We start from the raw sequence: 22,220 nt of genomic DNA on the forward strand, positions 1-22,220 counted from the left end.
AATATACTGTTTCTAAAAGAAAGACTCATTGTTTTTGCTACTAACACTGAGATGTTGGTGCAAGCGTCTCTAATCCGTATGTATCTGATTATTACTAGTCTTAATCAGTTGCACTTGGGTCTTTGGTGCCTGTGTATGTCTATAAAATCTTTGAGTAGATTTCACTGGTAACGTTTATCACCTCTACTAATTAACATGACATAACTTTTTATGCTTTATCCTCAAATATAATACGTTTTTAAAAATTTGTTAATTTTTTTTTGTGTGTATATCACATAGAACATCCCAAACTATCTTATTCAACTATACACCCACTTCCCAGATGGCACCCTCCCATAGCCTCCCTCCCCCCGATTAGAGCCCTTATACTCTGTTATCCCTGCTACTGTCTGCTGTGTTGTCAGCACCCTTAGCCGTATCCCATTACTTGCCCATCTGGTGAATCTAGTCAGTGTATCTAGAGGTCTTTGTTCTAGGAGGGTCAGCTGTTCCTCATACAGCAGCAATCAGTTGTCAATAATCCTCTAGATAAGATTGGGGTCTGCTGTTCATTTTCCCAGTTACATGCTTGGTTACTATCTGGGAATCCCTTGGGCCACCCTGGCCAACAACTCAAAAGAAAGTATCTCCTATCTGGCATTGTAGCTTGTTATGTAGCCTTTATCTATACATATGGACTCTTAAAAAATTATATTGGCCCCTTTAATCTTTGGTTATACTTTCCTTTTGGGTGTTTAAATCCATACAGTTGGCCCAGATAAACCAATTTATTTTCACTCTTAAGGTCGTTTGAGGATCTGTTCCTCAGGGGTCACGTGGGCTTGGGAGGAGCCCCTGGCTCCTTTGTTTTACCAGTTCCATCTATGTGAAGATAAGTCAAAGGTCCTGCTCGACCATTGTTGGTTTCTCTTGGAAGCATGGAGGAAATGATTCCTTGGTGTTGACCCTCCTCTTTGTAGACTGGACACTGGTTCAAGTCCATCTCATGGGGTCTCCTTGGCCTCCTTGATCAAAAGGACTGGTGACCCACCACAGTTACAGGACGTTTTGAGAGATGCTCACAGTCCCCTGGAACTAGTAGACCTAGGAGGGCAAGGAGCAAATACTGCCCTTTATGTCCCTCTTACCACATTATTATAGGCCTCAAAGTATATCTGTTAAAAATTAAAGAAGGTAAATTCTACCAGTCTGTTACTTTTAATTGCTGTGTGTTATGTAAATAAATCTGGGGCAAAGACCAATTGTTCTCATATAAACCTTACCTAGACATATATTTCTTGATCTGATATGTATAATTTGTCAGTAGGTTGTAGGAGTAATATGGTTCCCTCTGGTTTTCAAAACTAGCTAGGCATTATTTATCTTTCACATTGTCTCACCCCTCCATCACAGTTTCCCCAATTAAGGTGCCCCCATTTCCCCCCTTTCTCCCTTAATCATACCCTTCTCCTATGGTCTTATCTCTCTTGAGCTTAGGATGTGTCTTTATACCTGAGTTTGCTCTCAACAGATACCCACTATGAGTTCTGATGTCATTATCATTACTTTCCAAAAATGGTTGAGCAAAAGCTCTTTTCCATAGCTTTTCAAAAACAAATCTTGTTTTGCTTCCTGCTCTTTTAATATTTTTTATGAATTGGTTGAATTTATATACATTAGCAAGTCCTATAAAGCTTTCTATTGCTTATTGTTAATCATTATTGAATACACATGACCAACAGGTAAATGAAAAATGCTCAGTATCAAAATCATTAGTGAAACTAAAATCAAAGCCACAATGAGTCATCCTTCACTCCAGTAAGTATGGTTGTTATTAAAAGAAATAAAAAACATTATAAGGTACAGGTATGGAAATGGAGAAAGTGAAATCCTTTTGTATTGTTGGCAGGAAGGAATGTAAAGCCCTGTAGCCAGTGTAGACTAGAATATGGAGCTTTTTGAAAAAATTAAAACAACTACTATGTGATCCAACTATCCACTTCTAAGTATATATTCAAAGAAAATGAAATTAATATGTCAAAAGATATCTTCACATTCATGTCTATTGCAATACAGTCCACAATATCTGAAAATGAGAACAACTTAAAAGTCTATAGGGGGCAAATAGTTAATTCAAATGTTATGTTGAAAATACAGAGCTGATCAGTCATGGCAAATATGAAATCCTGTGACTCCTGATAAGTTGGATGTTACTGGGATCATCATGTTAAGTTAAAGAAGAAATACTTCATGATCTCATGTTTCATATATAAATCTAAAGGTGCTGATTTCAGTGACTGCTGAAGGCTAGAAACCCTAGTGGGAGGTAGGGATGGGAAAATGTTGGGCAACTGTATTAAGGTACAGTTAGAGAAGGAAGCAGTTTTATCTCTCCAAAAATAGAAGAAAGAATTTAGAATGCTTTCACTACAAAGAAATTATGCATATTAGAAATGAATAAACATATATAATTTATATAACATTTTAATAAAATTAGAAGTTATAGTGAATGTTTTATTTTTTAAATTTATTTTTTATGTTTAACCATGAAAAGATGTTATTATATTATCTCTTGTATGTCAATTGAGCTATAATTCACCAAAACATCTTTATAGTATGTGTTTTGATAAAAAATATAGTATATTACATATTCACAAAGCCACAACCTGAGTATATAAGGTAGACACAATGTTTATCTCTAACCGTGTCCACATTTAATATACACTGTCTTCCCTCCCTATTAAAACTTTTTCTCCCCATCAGCTTTGAACATCCATTAGTTGTTTGCTCCAATATATTGTCTTACATGCTAGATTATTAAAAGAACGGAATTATACAGCACATGTTCCTTTGCTGGTTTCTTTCATCTATCATATTTATCTTGAGATAAATCCATCTACTCTGCATATAAGGATTATTTCGATTGTTTAGTAGTGTTCCATTACATGAATATAATCACAATTTGTTTATCCACTCATTTTGGGATAGACACTTGTTTGTTCCAAGTAAGTGGTTAATACACACAAGTATGAACATACAAGTTTTTGTAAACAATTGCTTCAATTTCTCTTAAATGTCTTGGAATTAAGTGGCTTCTTTATATATCAGGTGTATATTTAACTCAACAAATTTCCCATCTCTTTTGCATAGAAGTTGTAACATTTAGCATTCCCATCATGAATGAATGAGGATGGTAGCTCTAGCTGCTCTTGATGCTAACATTGACTCAGGATAGTGATGTTGCACACTTAGACATTTCTATGATTCATACTTCTTTTACAGGACTTTTTTAGATTGCTTCATTTCTTGAATGGCTAATGTTGTTGAACACATTTTAATATACTTATTTTTCATCTTCTTTTGTAGTGAAGGATCTGTGCAAATTTTTCAGCCATTTTATTATAATTGAGAACTTAGCATTTGTAACCATCAAAAGATTGTTATTGGCTTATTAGCACTTTCTTTTTACATCCTAGATGTGAGACTTTCTTAAGGATAGCTAACCCTGAAGTCATTTTTAAAAAGTCACATGGAAACTTAACTACTGTGGAAGATTCAAAAATATATACATATGCATATGCATATGCAAAACAGTTTAGAGTTCAAATGGAATTACCCATCTTGGGGTGGGGGAGGACAATGCCTCTACTAGACACCACAGACTAGCAAAAAATGTTCAGTGCCTGGAATGGGTTACCTTGTTTGGAGTTGTTGATTTGGGAGTACAGATAGACCCTCAAACATATGGGCTATTGTCACTGCTTTTGGTGACCCCAGAACTTGATGGTAAGACCCTTTTGCCGAAGACACTATATTCTTTATTCAGAAAACACAAAGAAATCAAGCTAGTACTGACCTGAACTTACATCCCTACTGGCTATCTTTCAGAGTGTGGGGAGGCACTACTCACATTACAGGAAGAGAAAAGTAATCATCAATTTTACCCAGCTGTGAACACTGAGAGCTAGAATGACAACTGGCTTTGCAAGACAAGCTCAAAATGTATGAACTTCTCAAAGATTTCATGTTTAAATTAAAATTTGATTATTAAAACTATTTACAAATCCAATTTAATATTTTATTTTCATAATTTTGTATTTCAAAGGTCAAAAATCAAGAATTCCAATGAAATCAAACTTTTTTCATTGTTTTAAAAAATGTACTTTTAGTTGGGTATAGTGGTGCATGCCTTTAATCTCAAGACTCAAGAGGTCAGGAGGCAGAGGGAGGCAGATCTCTGTGAGTTCAAGGCCAGCCTGTTCTACACCAAAAATTTCAGGCCAACCAGGACTACATAGTGAAATCCCGTCTCAACACAAATAAATGAACAAACAAATAAAAATAAATATACTTTCAGTGTGATGTCTAAGAAAAGCTGTTAAATACTTTGCCAAAAATATTTTCTTTGTAATACTTTTAGGTCTATAATCTACTTTGATGATGCCATTTATATTTATATGGCTCATTTATTTTATTTTGTTAATTAATATTTATTCAGCTATCAAAAATTTCCAAAACAATTTGTTGAAGAATATTCTCCACTGAATTTTTTTAAATATCTGTTAAACATAATTTATATACAACTCTATTTCCATAAACTTATTGTCTATATTTATAAAGTAATACTTTCTTTTAACTATAGGAAATTTGCAAATGTAATTTTTTGCTTCAAAATTGCTTTAACTTATCTTTATCCATTAATAATTTTATTTGATAAGTTGAATGAAATTATATTGCAAGAATATCTATAAAATTTTTATCAAGAGTCTATGACAGCCACAGTCAACATTGAGGAAACATGGCTTTTAGAGATCTTTTATTTATTTATTTTTATTTTATGTATATTTGTGTTTGGCTTGCATGCAGGTAACTGCATCAATGGGTGCAATGCCTGTGAAGGATAAAAGAGGGCATCAGATTCTGTGGAACGCAAGTCACAGATGTTTGTTAGTCACTATGTGGATGCTGGAAACCAAACCTGGTCCTCTGCAAAAGTAGCCAGTGCCCTTAACTGCTGACCCATCTCTCTATCCCTGACCTCTTAACAGTAATACATTTCTGATGTACTCACACTACATACTGCATCTGTGTAGGTCTTCTCCAACTTTGTTCAGCAATGATTGTAGTTTTTCACAATGCTCCCTGCATATCTTTTGTCTTATAAATCAACTACTTCATTCGCAATGCTTCCTTAGCAAATCTCAATAGCGGACTGAGTTTCACTAGCACATGGAATTATTGTTAATTATTTGCTCTAGTAGTTTTTTGAAATTTATAAATGATCTACAAAGGCATCATCCCATCTCTGAATAAAGAGAATTTGGTACTGTTCTGTGTTCATTTACATTTAGGTTGCTTCTGTGACTAAGAATTTTAGCGAAATATAAATACTGTAGTGGAGAGACTGAGAACTTTGTTTTGTGTCACTTGCTTATGGCAAAGCATAGATACCTGGACTAGGGTCTGAAATCCCACACTTCAATTTTCTGGTTATTTAAATATTCCTAGTTAATGGTTCCTGTGAAATGTGTGTCTTTGTGTGTGTGTCTGTTTGATAAAGAATTTTATGAGATTGATTGATAGTGCTCCTCAGTACTCTGATATCCTTTCTGAGAACACAGGAACCATCATTTTTATTGGAATTATGACAGGGATGGACCTGTGACACTTCTCTGTATTATTACTTCAACTGTATGTATGAAGATTGTGCAAAGGCCAGAAAATGAATTTGTGAGTGCTTACTGTTTTTATTGAGAATGTTATGCTGAGTTTATCAGTTCTCTGGATGTTTATAGAGAAGCCAATGAAACAATCATTTCATACCTATTATTCTAAAACATCTAACTACTACTTAAATTTCTTCAATGATTTTAAGGCTTTTCAACTCTTGTTTCTTCCTAAGTTAGTTTTCATAACACAAATTTTAACAAATTTCCTAATTTTTCACAGTTTTCATAATTACAGATACTGCTTTATTATTTCTATTAGTGATTCATCGGAATTTTGTAGTGTGTGGCATTATCATTATAGCCAAGTAACAGAAAATCCGATGGTATTATAAGGTTAATTTTTAAAATAGCATTTAATTTACATATTTTTATCAAGTAAATTTTCTTTTCCAAAAATCTCATAAAGTATACCATGTCCAAGAGTTAAACCACAAGAGAAGACCTCTCGAAGTTTATTCCATATGTGAGGGAATGACAACTTCAGAGAATTCCTACTCAGTCTGCTACCTGGGATGTGTCCTGTCACTGATCTCAAGTAGTTTCTCAAAGCACAGGACAATAAGGATGCTTTCTTCCATCATGCAGTAATGGATGCCATACACTTATTTTTCAACCACTGATTTTGACAATAAGTAATAGTTCCAAAGTTTGGCACCTGAGAAAGAGGTATTTTCCAAATTTAGACTTATTTAATCTTATATATACTAAATTACGATGGAAAAATAAATTTTTCATTTTAGATAGTCATATGTACTTGACTACTAGAGAGGCTATAGGGAGTAATTCCAAGGTATTCCATTTTGTAGGAAACATAAGCATAATTTTAAAAAAGTTCTGTCTATAACTAAGACAGAGACTATATGAAAGTATAGAGAAACAATACCAAAGAAATGCTGAAATATTTTCAATAATTTAAGAAAAGTAGTAACATTTAAAATAAAGGTTTTATAAAAGATAATATTTTCATGCAATTAAGAAAGAAGACAAAGTCACTTGAGTCAAAAATCTTAATTCCCCGGACGAGAGAGATGGCTCGGTGGTTAAGAGCACACTGGCTGGTCTTTCAGGGGAACCAGTTTTGAGTCACAGCACCCTCACAGTGTCTAACAGCAGTCCAGAACTCCAGTACCAGGGGATCTGATGCCCTCTTCTGACCTCTGTGGGTATTGCATGAAGCAGCTGCAATTACATGCATGTAGATAATACATTCATACAAAAAATAAAAACAATGAATAGTTAATAAAAATGTTAATTATCAATAAATATGTAGGACATTCAAGGAATTCATGAGTATTATAGCTACTGAAGCACATGTAATTTTTATAACTTTTTAAAATAACATTTAAAATATTTTATTGATTATTTATATTTTATATTCTATCTTCAATTGTACTATCTTATCTTCAAGTTCTGTGAGGCAATCAAGGGCTGAGGCAATACCCTGTATAATTTTGGCAGTCTCTTGGACCATCCTGGACAATCAAAGGAAGTTTTCTCCTGTGTGGCCTTGTTTCTTGTTATGTAGCTTTTAGCTATATACATGGACTCATGTATGGATATTGTATGGATATTGTATGTGTAATTTGTCCTTAGGTTGTTGGACTAATATGATTCTCTCTAGGTTTTTAAAACTAGCTAGGCATTATTTATCTTCCCTCTCTATCTCCCTGTCTAAACCTTCCACCATGGCTTTCCCATTTAAAGTGTCCCCATTTTCCCCATTTCTTCTTTCATAATACCAGTCTGCTATGGTCCCATCCCTCTTGAGCTCTTTCATTTCCTTTATCCCTAAGGTTCCATGTATAACCCTCCCTCTGCCTCCCATTTAAATAGCCCCATTTTTATTCATTTCTTGCGTAATAACACCTGTCTTCTGTTCTCTCTCAGGTTCTTTCTTTCCCTTTACTTCCCTGGTTCCTTTCATTATTCTGGTTCTTGCAGTTATATCTGGATACATATAAGGATTTGGTGTTGGTATCCATATATGAGGGAGAGCATACATTGTTTTTCTGAGTCTATATTATTTCACGTAGTATAACAGTTTCTAGTTCCATCACTTTACCTGCAACATGGTTTCATCTTTCTTTACTGCTGAGTAGAATTCCATTGTATAAATGAAACACATTTTCATTATCCACTCATCAGTAGAGGGACATGAAGGTTGCTTCCATCTCTTAGCTATTGCAAAAAGAGCAGCAACAAACATGAATGTACAAGTAACTCTGCAATAGGATGAATTCCTTGGGTATATGCCAAGGAGTGGTATAACTGGGTCATATGGTACATTCATTTTTAGTGTTTTAAGAGTTCTGCACATTGCTTTCCATAGCAGTTGCATGAGTTTGCAATCCCACCAACAGTGAATGAGAATTCCCCTTTCCCCACATCCTCTCCAGCATTTGTTCTCTTGATCTTAACCAGTCTGATTGGGGTAAGATGAGATTGTAAAGTGGTTTTAATTTGTATATTCCTAATTACTAAAAATGTTAAACACCTTTTAAGATGTTTCTTAGCCATCTTTATTTCTTCTTTTGAGAATTCTGTTCAGATCCTTAGCCTATCTTTTAATTGGGTCACTTGCTTTCCTGGTTCTTTGTTTTTTGAGTTTTTATATATTTTGAATATTAAACCTCTGTCAGATGTGTCACTGGCAAAGATTTTCTCCAACTCTGTGGGATATCTCTTCATTTCCTTGCTTTCTTCTTTTGCTGTACAGAAACTTCTTAGTTTAATGAGGTCCCACTTGTTGATTTTAATTCCTGAGCAATTGATGTCCAACTTAGAAAGTCGTTTCCTACACCTATATCTTGTAGGCTATTTCCAATGTTTTCTTGCAACCGTTTCAGAGTTTCAGGTTTCAGACTGAGGTTTTTGATCCACTTGGAGTTGAACTTTGGGCAAGGTGATAGATTAAAGGTCTAGTTTCATTCTTCTACAGGTGGAGATCAAGTTTTCCCAGCATCATTTGCTGAAAATACTCTTTCCTCCAATGAATGTTCTTGGCCACTTTGTCAAATATCAAGTCGCTAAAATTGCATGCACTCTTGTTGGTTCTTCAATTAGGTTCCATTGATCTGAAGATCTATTTTTCTGCCAGTACCACGCTGTTTTTATGACTATAGCTCTGTAGTATACTTTGAGATCTGGCATAGTAATCCCTCCAGCGTTGCTTTTTGTGTTTACTGTTGCTTTGGCTATCTGGGAACTTTTGTTCTTCAATGCAAAGTTAAGGATTTTTTTTTCTAATTCTGTAAAGAATGTCATGAGGATTTGGATTGGCATTGCATTGAATCTATATATTACTTTTGGTAAGATGGCCATTTCACAATAGTAATTCTTCTAATCCATGAGCATGGAAGGTCCTTCCATCTTCTAGTGTTTTCCTCAATCTCTTTCTGTAAAGATTTAAAATTTTCATTGTAAAGGTCTTTAATGTCTTTTGTGAGGCTTAATCTGAAATGATTTTTTTGAGGCTATTGTGAATGGGAGGGTTCCCATGTACTCTTTCTTTGGTTGTTATTGGTATAAAGAAAGGCTAGTGATTTCTGTAGGTTGATTTTATAACGTGCCACTTTACTGAAAGTGTTAGCCATTTCTAGGAGTTCTCTGATGGAATTTTTGGCATCTCTTAGGTATAATATCATATCATCTTCAAAACGGGATAATTTGACCTTTTATTCAATTAGTGCTCCTTTAATTTCCTTCTCTTGTTTTATTGCTCTAGCAAGAATTTCAAGCATGATATTGAAAAGGAATGAAGATAATAGAAGTCCTGTCTGGTTCCTGATTTTAATGGAAATTCTTCCAGATTTTCTCCATTTAGAATGATGCTGGTATGGGTTTGTTGTATATAGTTTTAATTATGTGTGGTATCTTCCCTCCGTTTCAATTCCCTCTGGGACTTTTATCATAAATGCATGCCAAATTTTGTCAAAGGCTTTCTCTGCATCTATTGACTGTGATTTTTGTCTTTGTGTCAATTTGCATGATTTATCACATTTACTGACATGTGTGTTAAAACATTCCTTCATCTCTGGAATAAAGCCAACTTGATCTTGGTGCATGTTCTTTTTGATATGTGTCTGTATGCTGCTTGGAAATATTTGTTGAGAATTTTTGCATCTGTGTTAATTAAGGATACAGATCTATACTTTTCTTCCTTTGCTTCTGTCTTTACCTGATTCTAGCATTAGAGTGATTCTGGCTTCATAGAAGGAATTTGGGTATTCTCTGTTCCTGTCTTTTTGAACAATTTAAATAGTATTGGATATAGATCTTCTTTAAATGTCTTGTAGAATTCTGCTGTGAATCCATCTGGGCCTGGGCCTTTTTTAGTTGCAGGTTTTGTGTTACTGTTTCAATTTCCTTATAGGTTATGGATCTGTTCATGCTGTTGATCTCTGCTTTAGTGATTCCCCTGATTTTAGATACAAATCCATTTTTTAGGTTTTTTAATTTAATAGCATATAGGCCTTTAAAGTATTTCCTTATAATGTTCTGGATCTTTTTGTTGTGTGTTGTGATATTTGCCATTTCATCACTGATTTTGTTGATTTAGAGTTTCTCTTTCTTTGTTTTGGCTAACTGGGCTAAGGGTCTATTTATCTTGTTTATCTTTTCAAAGAGCCAGCACTTTTGGATTCGTTGATTCTTGGTATTGTTTTCTTTCTCCCAAGATATGGTTTCACACAACTTTAATCCAGCACTTTGTAGGCAGAGGTTATAAAATATAGGCCTTGAGAGCTAAACAGTTTTCTCTTAGGACTGATTTTAAAGTGTCCTAGAGGTTTTGTATTGTTGTGTTGTCCTTTTCATTTAGTTTCAGGAATACTTTTATTTCTTTCTTAATTTCTCCTTTGACCCATTCAACATTAAGGAGTATATTGTTTAATCTCCATGAGTTCCTGTAGGTACTAGAGCTTCATCCAGTGTTGATTTGAAGCTTTATTGCATTTTGGTCTGATAGAATGCATGGAATTATTTCAATTTTTTGTATTTTTGAGGCTTCTTTTGTGTCCCAGTATGTGGATGATCTTGGGAGAAAGTTTTATGGGGTACTGAATAGAAAGTGTATTCTATGGTGCTTGGGTGGAATATTCAGTAGATGTCTGTTAGGTCCATTTGATGTTTATTCTTTGTCCTATTGACCTGACAAATGGAGAGAGTAGGATACTGACATCCTCTACTATTAGTGAGCTGGGATTAATCTGTGTCTTAAAGTCCTGTTGTACAGTTTTAATGAAGTTGGGTGCACCAGAGTTTGGTTCATATATGTTCATGATTATAATAACTTCTTGGTCAATTTTTCCTTTGATTATAATAAAGTGATCCTCTTTATCTCTTCTGATTGGTTTTAGTTTGAAGTCTATTTTATCAGATATTAGAATTGCAACTCCTGCTTGTTTCTTAGTGCCATTTGGTTGGAAAATTTTCTTCCATTCTTTCACATTAAGAGTGCCTGTCTTTGAAAGTCAGATGGGTTTCTTGCAGATAATGACAAGATGAATTTTGTTTCTTAATCCATTCAACTGGCCTGTGTCTTTTGACTTGGAAGTTTAGTCCATTGATATTTAAATTTATTATTGAAAGGTGTGTATTTGTTCCTGTCATTTTAATTTGTTTGCATTCTTGGTCTAACTGTGCCATTCCATCATTATAAGTTCATTTAATTTGTTTCTGTTGCCCCTGGGGTATAGTTATTCCTTTTTTCAGCTCCTTGTATTGCTTCAAGGATTCTCTGAAGGGATGGTTTTGTAGACATGAATTCTTTCAGCCCTTTTAGGTCATGAAAGGTTTTTGTTTTTTTTTTTTCCTCTTTCAACTATAATAGAAATTTTGTTGGGTAAAGTATTCTGGGTTGGTGTCTATGGTCATTTAGAACTGGGCATACTTTTGTCCAGGCTCTTCTGGCTTTCATAGAAAAATGACTTGAAATTTTAACAGCATTGACTTAGGATAATAAAAATTGGTAAAAATAACTATAATGACATATCCTTAACTCCTAAGTAAACTCAAGATTGCTACTTTTACAAAATTACATCTTCTTATTGTGTTATTTAAATTTTTTTAAAATAGCATTAGTTTGTCATAACTGTGTGGAAAGCTGCTATTATACATGACACCTGTCTAAAAGTGAGAAATGCAGTTGTTGGTGAAATTGATTTATTTTCATGGTTGCACTTTATATATGAAAACATACACATAGACCTCTGTGGATAACAGAATGCATCATTATATGTTCTTGCCTAAAGTGATGAAACTTTAGAAAATTTAAAGCACAGTGATTTATTTTCTCTAAAATATATTTCTAGAAATAGTGCTCAATTTTCGAGGTAGAGAAAGTTCCATTTTAACTTTGGGATGTGTGGAGCAATAGCATCCTACCAAAGCAAATATTGAGAGTACTTTACAAAGCAAAGGTGATTTTTCAGAGGCCTTGGTTATTATAATTAGTTTAAGGAAATGAAATATACATCAGCAGAATTTGATCAGGTCTTCTTAGTCAGAAAGCCCTGAGCTCAAGAGCTCAGTTTCTCATTTAAAGTTGTTCATTTGCACTGTGGCTCATTCTCTTAGAGAGAATTAAAGACTTATTTGGCTAAATAATCAGTTTAAACTAATTAATCATAGTATCCTATGCCTTCTACGATTTAAATATCTTTGCAAATTTGAGTTATATATATTTATATATCTTGATGTTCCATTTATTAAAATAAATATCCTTACTTCTCTAGAGTAATATATGCTCTTTTATTCTAGTTGTTTTATAATATATAATCATATTATCAAATTGTTCATTAACAGTGAAAAATATGGATTGACATCCTTAGGAATTTAATCACAGAGTCATGATGTTTCACACAATGAATGCTTTTTGATGTTTGTATTTATTTCAATTTCTTGCCTTTTAAATTACATTCATGTTATTTTGATTTCCACTTAATTTTAAATCCTTGCTTGTTTCAGTTTTGATGCATTTTTTTTTTTCAAAACATTTCTGCAAATTCTTACTTCACGTACATTACTTTCATTTCTTGGCTTTGGAAATTTCCCAGCACACCTGTATACTTCCACAAAGTTCACAAGTGTTCAAGACTGAGGGTCACAGGATGTCTCAGGTCTAGTCTCTTATTTTATGTTACTTAAGTTTATATTCAGTTGCTGGTTTCTGATGGACCCTCACCCTGCCTTGCCCACTTCAGAAGCCAATTGCTTCATAGGAGCTTAGGCTTTCTCTCATAAATTGGAAGCCTAGCTTTTTGGGGTCTTGTTCTGAGGCTGCCCTTCCCACTGTTCTGGTGCAGAGGAGGCAGCCTCTCACTAATGGCACTAACCTTACCAGTTACAGCCTCTTTTTCAGCACATGCCCTAACTACAATGTCAAGGCTTCTGGTGTACTTTTTCTCTCCAAATTGTGCATTTTGTATTTCTTACTGTGTCACTTGCTATTTTTTACTGTAGATCTGAATAAGAGTTATCATTAATGACCATTCCACAGACTCAGTATTGTGTTATCGTGAAAATTCCTCTGAAAAAGGTATTAATTCTTCAATTTTTAATTTAGTCTCCCCCAGATTCTCAGGATACAGCAGGAAAGCCGTCAAAATGTCACCAGAAGTGTCTTCCAGACTTTGTTCTCTGCTGAAACCTCACGAGCTGGTCCTCTACAATATGTACAACTGTCTTTTGAGCTTCCCGAAGAACAGCCCCATAGGCTCTGTCAATAGTTTTTTAATGTCCTAAGTTTAAGGTCTTCTATGTTTTTCAAATAACTACATGGTCAGGTTCTTCACAGCAACAACTCTTCTTATGCTACTGGTTTCAACATTCGTTACTTTTTGTTACTGTGATAGAACACCATGATCAAAAGCAAGTCAGGAAAAACAGAGTTTATTTGGTCTCACAGCTTCAGAGCGTCCATCACAGGAGGCATGCCAGCAGCACCCAGAGCAGGAAGCTGAGAAATCACATCTGTCATCTGTACACACGATTCAGAGTGTCAACAGAAATGGGGAGAAGCTGTCAACTCTCACCCCCGCCCAGTGATGTACTTCTTCCAGCAAGGTCATACTTCATAACTGTTCCATAACCACTCCAAACAGTGTCACTAACTGGGGACAAAGTGTTGAAATACATACACCTATAGGGAGCATTTCTCATTCAAACCACCACACTGGGTCTCTGATTCACCCAGAACTTAGTAAGTAGTTTAAGGTAGCTGGCCAATGAACCCCAGAGATCAGCCTGCCTCTACTTCCACAGAACTGGGTTTACAAGCACACAGGACAACACTCACCTGTTTTCCATAGGTTCTTGAGATCCAACACATGTCCTCATGCTTTCAAAGAAAGCATTTGATTCACTGAGTCATCTATTCAGCCCCATCATTTTTAAAGAGAAAAAAAAAAAAAAAAAAAACTAAATTCCAATGAGCAGTGATACTTGAAAGATGAACTGCTGGTAGGGTGATGGAGAGCATATTCTGGAGCCACTGAGACATGTGCTTTAGTTCTCATGCTGACACTGTCACTAGCTACTGCCTAGGGCAGTAGCAAGTGGTTGAAGCTTCTCAAATTTTAAGTAAATTGTGATTCAGGGATTGAGTGAAGAGGCAGAACAAGCACACAGAATGATTCAGAAAGCTTAACTATCCTGAACAACACAGTGGTGGCAGTTCAGTCATAGGTGAACTCAATTATATGTTTGAAACTTAATTATATGTTTGAAAGACAATAGAATATAAGAGACAAACAGATGGGTAGAAACAAAAGGGACAGATGCAGAGAGAGATAAAGGAGAAAGAGAAAGAAACAGAGAGACAGAGAGATAGAGAGACAGAGAGAGAGACTATATAGATAATTTCTCCTTACTCCTATTTCTTCAGGGTACATTCTAAGCCCTTACTCCTGGTGTAAGCCTGAAAGAGTAGATAATACTGAACTTTGTTTAGGTTGTTTTTCCTGTACAGGGGTACTTATAAGAAAGTTGAATATAAATTAGGCTCACAGGAGCTGAATATCAAAAAATAACACAATAAATATTATGTGAATGTGCTGTCTTTCAAAATATCTTATTGTATTATAGGTATTAGTACCTCAGAATGGTGTTACCAAGAGCTTTCACCTATTCACTAAAGGACACATTCCTGGTTATTAACTAGAAATTCCTTGGCATACTGGAGCTTCCTGTGCTCCCAATCTAGTGCTTTGGGACCATTATTAAGTAAAGAAAGAACCCCTTGAACACAAAGGATTACGATATGAAGACGATGGATCTGATTAATAAGAGGGCTGCTGGGTGACTAACAGGATCTGTGCAGGGAGTGGGTAGTTGACATAGTGAATTCATTGGACAGAGCAATGATTCCCATCCCTGGCAGGAAGACAAACATCATGAGATGTCATCATGCTACTTAGAACATATCAAATATAATTTTTTTCTTCTAGAATATTCCATGGAGTATTCTTGGATCATGGTTGACTCTAGAAACCTGAAATCATGGAAAGTGAAAGCACAGATATATGTCAACTAGTATACCACCTACCTATTTTCTGGAGGATCACATTTCCTAGACTCAACTTGTCTTATTGAATATAATGTGTTGTTCCAATGGCATCTCATTTCCTGTAGCACTTGAAATATGAACATCTTACTCTATGTGTAATTCTAGTGTTAGAAATGCATAATTTATGTGATAGCATCAAATGTATTGCCAAGTATTTAATCTTGAGTCTACACCTCCAAAAATAAATAGAAAAAATATTCTTATGCTTAGAGCACATTTGTTTTAAATTAGCCAAGAAAAAAAGGAGTTTTGTTATGTATTGTTATCCTTATGGGACTTTCTGAAGTAACTGTATGTAATCTTTATTTTGCATTCTGATCTCTATCACAATTCCTTAGAAAGATGGCATCTCTGTATAAAGATTTATAGTTAATTCCTTAAAAAATTTTCCACAGTAACTGTAAAACAAAATTTTAAATTCCATTTCTATTTTCCAAAATGGACTCACTTTTATAACTTACTACTAAAATGGTGTTTCAAGCAGTATCATTACCTTCATGCAATCTACAAGTTTTGAATCACTTGAGATTTTTCTCTGTCATCCTTGTATAAGTAGCTCAGTGAATTTTGTCATTTTGCTTCCAATATATTCTCCTTATTTCATTGTTTCCTGATCCCTTGGATCCTGTGAGTGCCTGGATTCTGTCTTCAGACAATGGCATGCACTACTTATAGCCTTCCCTGTCCTATTATTTTTTGATATTCACTGTAAGCAACACTCCCAAAGAGATTTCTTTTGCAGCTCCCAGTGTCCTTTCCCATTGTAAATTCTACTGTACAACTTTAATTTTCTTTAACTTCAATATTTTCCCCACGAAGTAAGATAAAACCTCAGTCCTTTAAATGGTCACAGGTAACCTGTGTCCAGCTTATGTCTCAAGCCCTCTATTTCTTAATGCTAATTATAATACTTTTACAACTCTAAATTCCTTTTGTTAATGCATGTGTTTGTGTATACACATGTGAGTTCGTGTGTGGATGTATATGTATGTGTTCATGCAGGGAGGCTGCATGCAGGACAACCTTGAGTGTCATCCACAGGAGGACCAGTACCTTCCTTTGAGTCAGTGTCTCTTATTGGCTTGAAGCTCATAATTCATCTGGGACAGCTGGACACATTTCCAGACCTAATGCATTTTCCTCTGAATATATTGAGATTATTTCTTTTTCAGATAACTTATGCTTGGTCTTCTCTAGGGAAAAATACTTTTCTTCTATTTATCTTTTAAGTAGTTTTTTGAGGTCTAAGGCAGTAGAAGCAGGCCTTAAATTTATTGTTTTAGTCATTGTCATGTGTTTTGCCAATTATTTTCCTTTTTCCTCCCTTTTTGGGAGACACATTCTTGCACCCTCTGAGACTCCAAGGCTAAGACAACTTAAGGCATTCTTTTTGAATTTTGCATAGTTTATATGACTTTTGGGAAGGGGATGATTTACAAAGAAATGGCTTCTCATAACCACTGTATCATTCAAGCTTCACTGTTCCTAATCATTCTCAGCATTCCAATATGGCTGCGCTAACTCTCCACGGGTTCCCCCTCCACATCTCAGTGGGCTCCACCCATCTTCCCAGGGTTCTCCTCGTTTTGACCATGGTTGGCTTACTCAGAGGAATAAGTAATTTTCAGAGGAATGAGTAATTTTTGGGCTATAATCCACCCCTTTCCTCTGGTTCTTACAAACATTCCACCACCTCTTCCATGAATTTCCTTAGCCTCGGAGGCAGTGGCAGATGTAGGGAAAATCTCTCTGGTATCATAGTGAGATACTGACTTCTTGGGCCTCCCCATCACCATCTTCAAGACGTGGCTGTTGATCTATTTCAGTGGTGTTTCCCCTATTATGAAAACAAATGGAAGAAGACAATTTTAAACAAATATGACTGCAAATACAAATACCTAGAAGATACCCCAGTAGGTGTACCATATTCTTAAACAGTATATTTGCAATGGCTTCCCCACTGGAAGCCTTCCCCAACACAGGGGTTTGGCCTGGTCTACAGCACCAGATGTGTATTCCACCCAAGGAATGGGCCTTATCAAACTAGAAATTTGTCAGTTTCATGTATGGTAGTCAAGCCTTTATTGCATAGGCAGGCACTGTTTGGCATGTCCATAGTTGTGGGAGATAGGCTTGAGCTTAAAGCCAATGTCTTAATGACAGCCGTACAGCAGGCCTGAGGCAATGGCATGACGGCTGGAGCCACAAGGAATGCCTTGTGACATTTGCTCCCATTGGCAGATCATGAGGCTGATACCTAAGCTCGCCACTCCCTAATCACCACACTTGAGATTCCAAACTACAAAGCTTAGATATTGCAACAGCCAGGGTCACATGGTTTCCAGGAATCCAGGCTCTGTGCAGGAAACCGGAACCTAAGTAACCTGAAACCTATTATGCTAGTAAGGTGTCTGACTCACGATGTTGTGATAGGATACAGCCCTGCCAAAGATCTGCGTTGTAATTTCTTAATTACACCCCTATCCCTATATAAGATTGTGTCCTTCTGCAATAAACTGGATCTGTGTCACCGAACCAGGTCTCCTATGTCTGAATGCAGCTCCGCTGACACAGGCTCCTCACCAGCCCTGGGGTCTGGGACTGGGCAGAAGCAGGGACGATTGGAGACAGCGCTGGGCGAGCAGAAGAGCGGCATCAGCGGCGAGTTAGCAGAAGAGCAGCCACAGCTTGCAGCAGCAGGGAAAAGTGAAGGGTGGTGCCCGTGCGATAGGAGGCAGTGCCTAGAGTCAGCACCACGTGAATGGAGAGCAGCTGCGGGCACCACTGGGGTGACCAAAGGAGCGGTGGCTGGAGACAGCACTGTTCGAGCAGAAGAGCAGCTGCAGGTGGTGCCCCACATGAACGGAGAGCGGCTGCACATAGTGTGCAGCACATGGGATCCACTGTTGAGCAGATCCTTTTTCCCCAACCAACTGAATAGCACCCTCTGGCACTATGAAAACCATTCATCCGGTGGCATGGAGCTTTCATTTTCTCCCTTTCTTCTTCTCTGGTGCTCATATAATGCAGTATCTTCAGCAACACAGCCTTACAACCTTTCTAGTGTACAACTGATGTGAGTGGCAAGAGCCTTGGTTAATTTGAAGACATCTAGGATCTCTTTCTGACCAACAGCTCATAGAGGGGCAACCTGCCCCTTTTATTGTAGTTTTTCTTAACAGTTGTATAGTTTCAGGAGCCTCTTTTTAGCTTATACAACCATAAAACTCCCAAGAATCTTACAGCTATAGCTGGCCTTTGTTTCTTCATTATCTTTCAAGTGGGTTTCACATCTGTAAAACACTTAAAGGTTATCATATTAAATCAATCATAGACAAGGTCTAACACAGCATGGAAAGGTTTTATCCATTCATAATAATTGCTTTTTCCATAGATCTTTGTTAGGTATCATAGCATGAGCAAGAGGCATTAATTTGGTTAGCTCTTTATTATCTTTAGTTATCCCTTTGGCATCATTCTGCATTTGGGGATCTTACATGGAGTCTCTTTGTATTCTTTTATCCTTGATACATTTACAGGTGCTGGCTCCAGTTGCCTGAACCTGCACCAGGCTAAGGAGGCAGGGGGTCTCTCTTGTCCCCACTGCACCTGTTGGTTCCCTGAGTCAGGCAGGCCATGGGTCTGCCTCTTGGCTGTAGCCATACCTGTCATCTCACCATTGACCATAGCTGGCTGCTGGGGGAGGCCCTGGTAGGTAAAACTGCCTCCAACCCTATCATAGCCTTTTTTTCAGAGAGAAATGCACCTTATTTAATCTTTGGGTATCCTTAACCACCCCTGGTACAGTTTTTATGCCCTGAATGTCTTCTGTAAACCATTCTTCAGGTTTTAATGATTTCCACAAACTCCTTAGTATCAAATTTGTTTTACCATCAAATTTTTCTTTGGGAATTTGGGCTCATCATAAATCTTGCCACATTTGTCTTTGAGTAACCAAGAGGGACTGGTTTTTCTGTCTCATTTTATTTTTTAATCTCTTGTAGGGTGTTTTGTTATTCTACAGACATGTTTTACACACTGATCAGAGTCACTTAGATCTGCTAAACCCTCTCTTACTTTACAAAGATCCTGTCCCTTTAAAGGACTTACCAAAACCACTAAAGCTTTATACCAGTTGAATTAAGCTTTCCCTTATAACTCTGGTGAGCATAGTCTTATCTGGCCCAGTGAACTGGGCATCATATATTGCTTTTCTCATACCTAGTTCTCTCAGTAATGTCTGTCTCTCCTTTATAGTCCTCCAGCTTCTGTTAATCATGGGAGTTTCCCTTGGTGATGACCATGTATCTTTAATGCTTTGCAGCAGCCATCCCATTAGGGACTGCTCCCCTCTGCATTGGCCTAGGTTGAACAGCCTATGTTGCAATGGCGGATGGGTGGTTATATAACTCACCTGTGAAGGTTCTGAAGGATTCAGACTGACATTATTTGCTCCTATGTCCCACACCCTCATGAGACACTTGATGAGTGGCTCTTTGATTGCTTGCTTGTCTTTCCTAGTTTCAACAGCTCCTGAGTATTTTCTCCTAGCTATAGTCCTGCTAATTTTTTTTTTCTTTTTGAGTCAAAAGTTGAGTCTGAGGGGAAGCTTTAGCTACTTCTATTTCTTGGTTGTTTCTTTTTTTACTACTATCTGTTTTTTTTTTCCTTGGGTCCACGGACCCCTGCTACCCTAACTTTACACATGTTAAAATCTCCCATTTTTCCTCTCTCTTAAGATCTGAAGCTGAGAGTAACTCCTTAGTCTTTTCAGCTCCCTCTGCCTTGGGCAAACCTTTTATTATGAAAAGTAGTGGCCAAGCCCCCTCTCTGTTTTCCTCTTTTGCTTATAAGATTTTTTTCCAGGATCTCTATATTCTTTAATGAGTTTTCAGATCCATGTTGCAGGAGGACTCCATTTTTCTTAGCAACTGAGCTATTTCTCCACATTTGCAGCACAGCTGTGGCCCAGGGATTATCCCCTTTTGTCCATTTATATCTGCGTGGCCTGTGTCATTCTAATTACATATTTCATGATCCAGTGAGTGATCCATGTCAGTGCTGCCACTAGCTCCCTTCCTTTTCCTGAACTCGGGAGGTTTGTCATTTCCAGCACCATCCAGCTGGATGCGCCAATTGTTACGCCAAAATATTTCCTTTTTCCTCCCTTGTTTGGAGACTTGTGCCTGCACCTGCCGAGGCCCCAGGATTAATAGATGACATAAGGCAACCTATTTGAATTTTGTACAGTTTATATGACATTTGGGAAGGGATGACTTACAAAGAAATGGCTTCTCATAATCCCCGCACCATTCAACCCCCATACCGCGTTATTCAAATCCTGCTGTTCAGATAACTCCTGGAATTCCAACATAGCCTCGCAAACCCTCCATAGGCTCCTCCTCCATATCACAGCACCTCCACCCCTTTTTCCAGGGTGCTCCTAGTCTTGCCTCTGGCTGGCTTACTCTTTTCAGAGGAATAAATAATTTTGAGCCACATGTCCAGTACTTAGAGGACCAGGGGGAATGTGTGATGAGGACAGAAGTGATCAGATGCACCCCAGCTTCACTCAGACACAGGAGAGCTCATCCGGCAAAATTCCTTCACTTTATCATATCTCTTTCAACCAATTATGGTTCATAAGACTATCATTTTCTGTTTCAATTTTATAACTTTATTGTCTATCAATAATCATTCAGAAATTTTAATAATAAGTATTTAATTTTAGTTACAAAAGCATTAACCCTTTAACAGGAACATAAGGAGCCTAGAGCCAAGAAGGACCCTGTGTGGAAACACGGAGATTACTTAATCCATTATGAGGTGGGGGTATGAGAGAAAAGGCCTGTTCAACTCAGGGTTGCCACTTCATGTACCATTCCTGAGACCTGAGGGCCTTGTCTTATGTAAATATTTCACATCCATTTTACTTCTGGGATATTTGTCTTATGCTAAATATAATGAAAGTCTAATTCCTGATTGCAGGTCAATAATGTATGTTTTGCATATTAGTATTTAGATCCCTATACTTAAATTGTACCCTTGTATTATTTTAGAACTTTAAGGGGAGAGATGGAATTAACAAACTGAGTTCTTTTCCAGGGAAAAGCTGATTGGTCTCAGTGGGCCCTTACTGATTGTTTACTAATGCCTTTAAACTTGATCATTAAATGAGATCAAGTCTGTAATGAAACTCTTTCCTAGAAAAATGAGTTTCTGTGTACTCCTACTACCTTATTAAGTAATGTAAAATTATAAAGTGGTAATACAATATGACGGTTCTAGTTTTTTTCAATGCATTTGTGAAAAGAAGAATTTAAAAAATCAAATATACCTGAGTTGACTAAGCCTTTTCTCTTATGTCCTCCCCCTACAATGGACTAAAAGCTCCTAACCAGAAGCTAAACTTGTCTTTCCTCCTTTAAGTTCTCTGTCAAGGTATTTTTCACAGCAATGAGAAAAGCTACCTGACACATTGCCCTGATGTAACACGCTATTATATAAATAAAAATCACTTTCTCTTTAAGTTGTCCACAGGAATTGATTAACTTGAAGCTTGTCTAAATATCACCCAAATTTAGTCAAAGTAGTAAGAACAGAGTGTTAGTTAAGGGAAAGACAGTGAGTAGAAATTAGTGAGAAAATACTGTTCTATTCGATGATCACAGCCATTCTCCCCAGCTACTTCTTTTGCTCTTGTGACAGGCAGTTTCAAAATACTCCTAGTAAGTAGAATATGAGCTTGTTAGAGAAGTAGCTGCACGAGTTATTTAATTACGTTTCAGCTATTTTCTTAACACGGTAAATTGTTTTATTTATTATTTATTCATTTATTCATTTATTTATTTATTTTTGATCTTTTTGAGACAGGGTCTCCCTGTAGCCCCAGCTGTCCTGGAACTCATTATATAAAGCAGGTTGGCCTTGAACTCACAGAGAGCCAC

General features: G+C 36.6%; 1 pseudogene; it reads left to right on the plus strand.

Annotated features, from left to right (window-relative positions):
• The window catches only part of LOC103744336, a 26,791-nt pseudogene extending 8,438 nt beyond the window's left edge, over positions 1 to 18,353 (plus strand).
• The last annotated feature ends 3,867 nt before the right edge of the window (positions 18,354 to 22,220 follow it).

Source organism: Nannospalax galili, unplaced genomic scaffold (assembly GCF_000622305.1).
Source record: "Nannospalax galili isolate Female #2095 unplaced genomic scaffold, S.galili_v1.0 scaffold1282, whole genome shotgun sequence".
Classification (NCBI taxonomy): Eukaryota; Metazoa; Chordata; class Mammalia; order Rodentia; family Spalacidae; genus Nannospalax; species Nannospalax galili.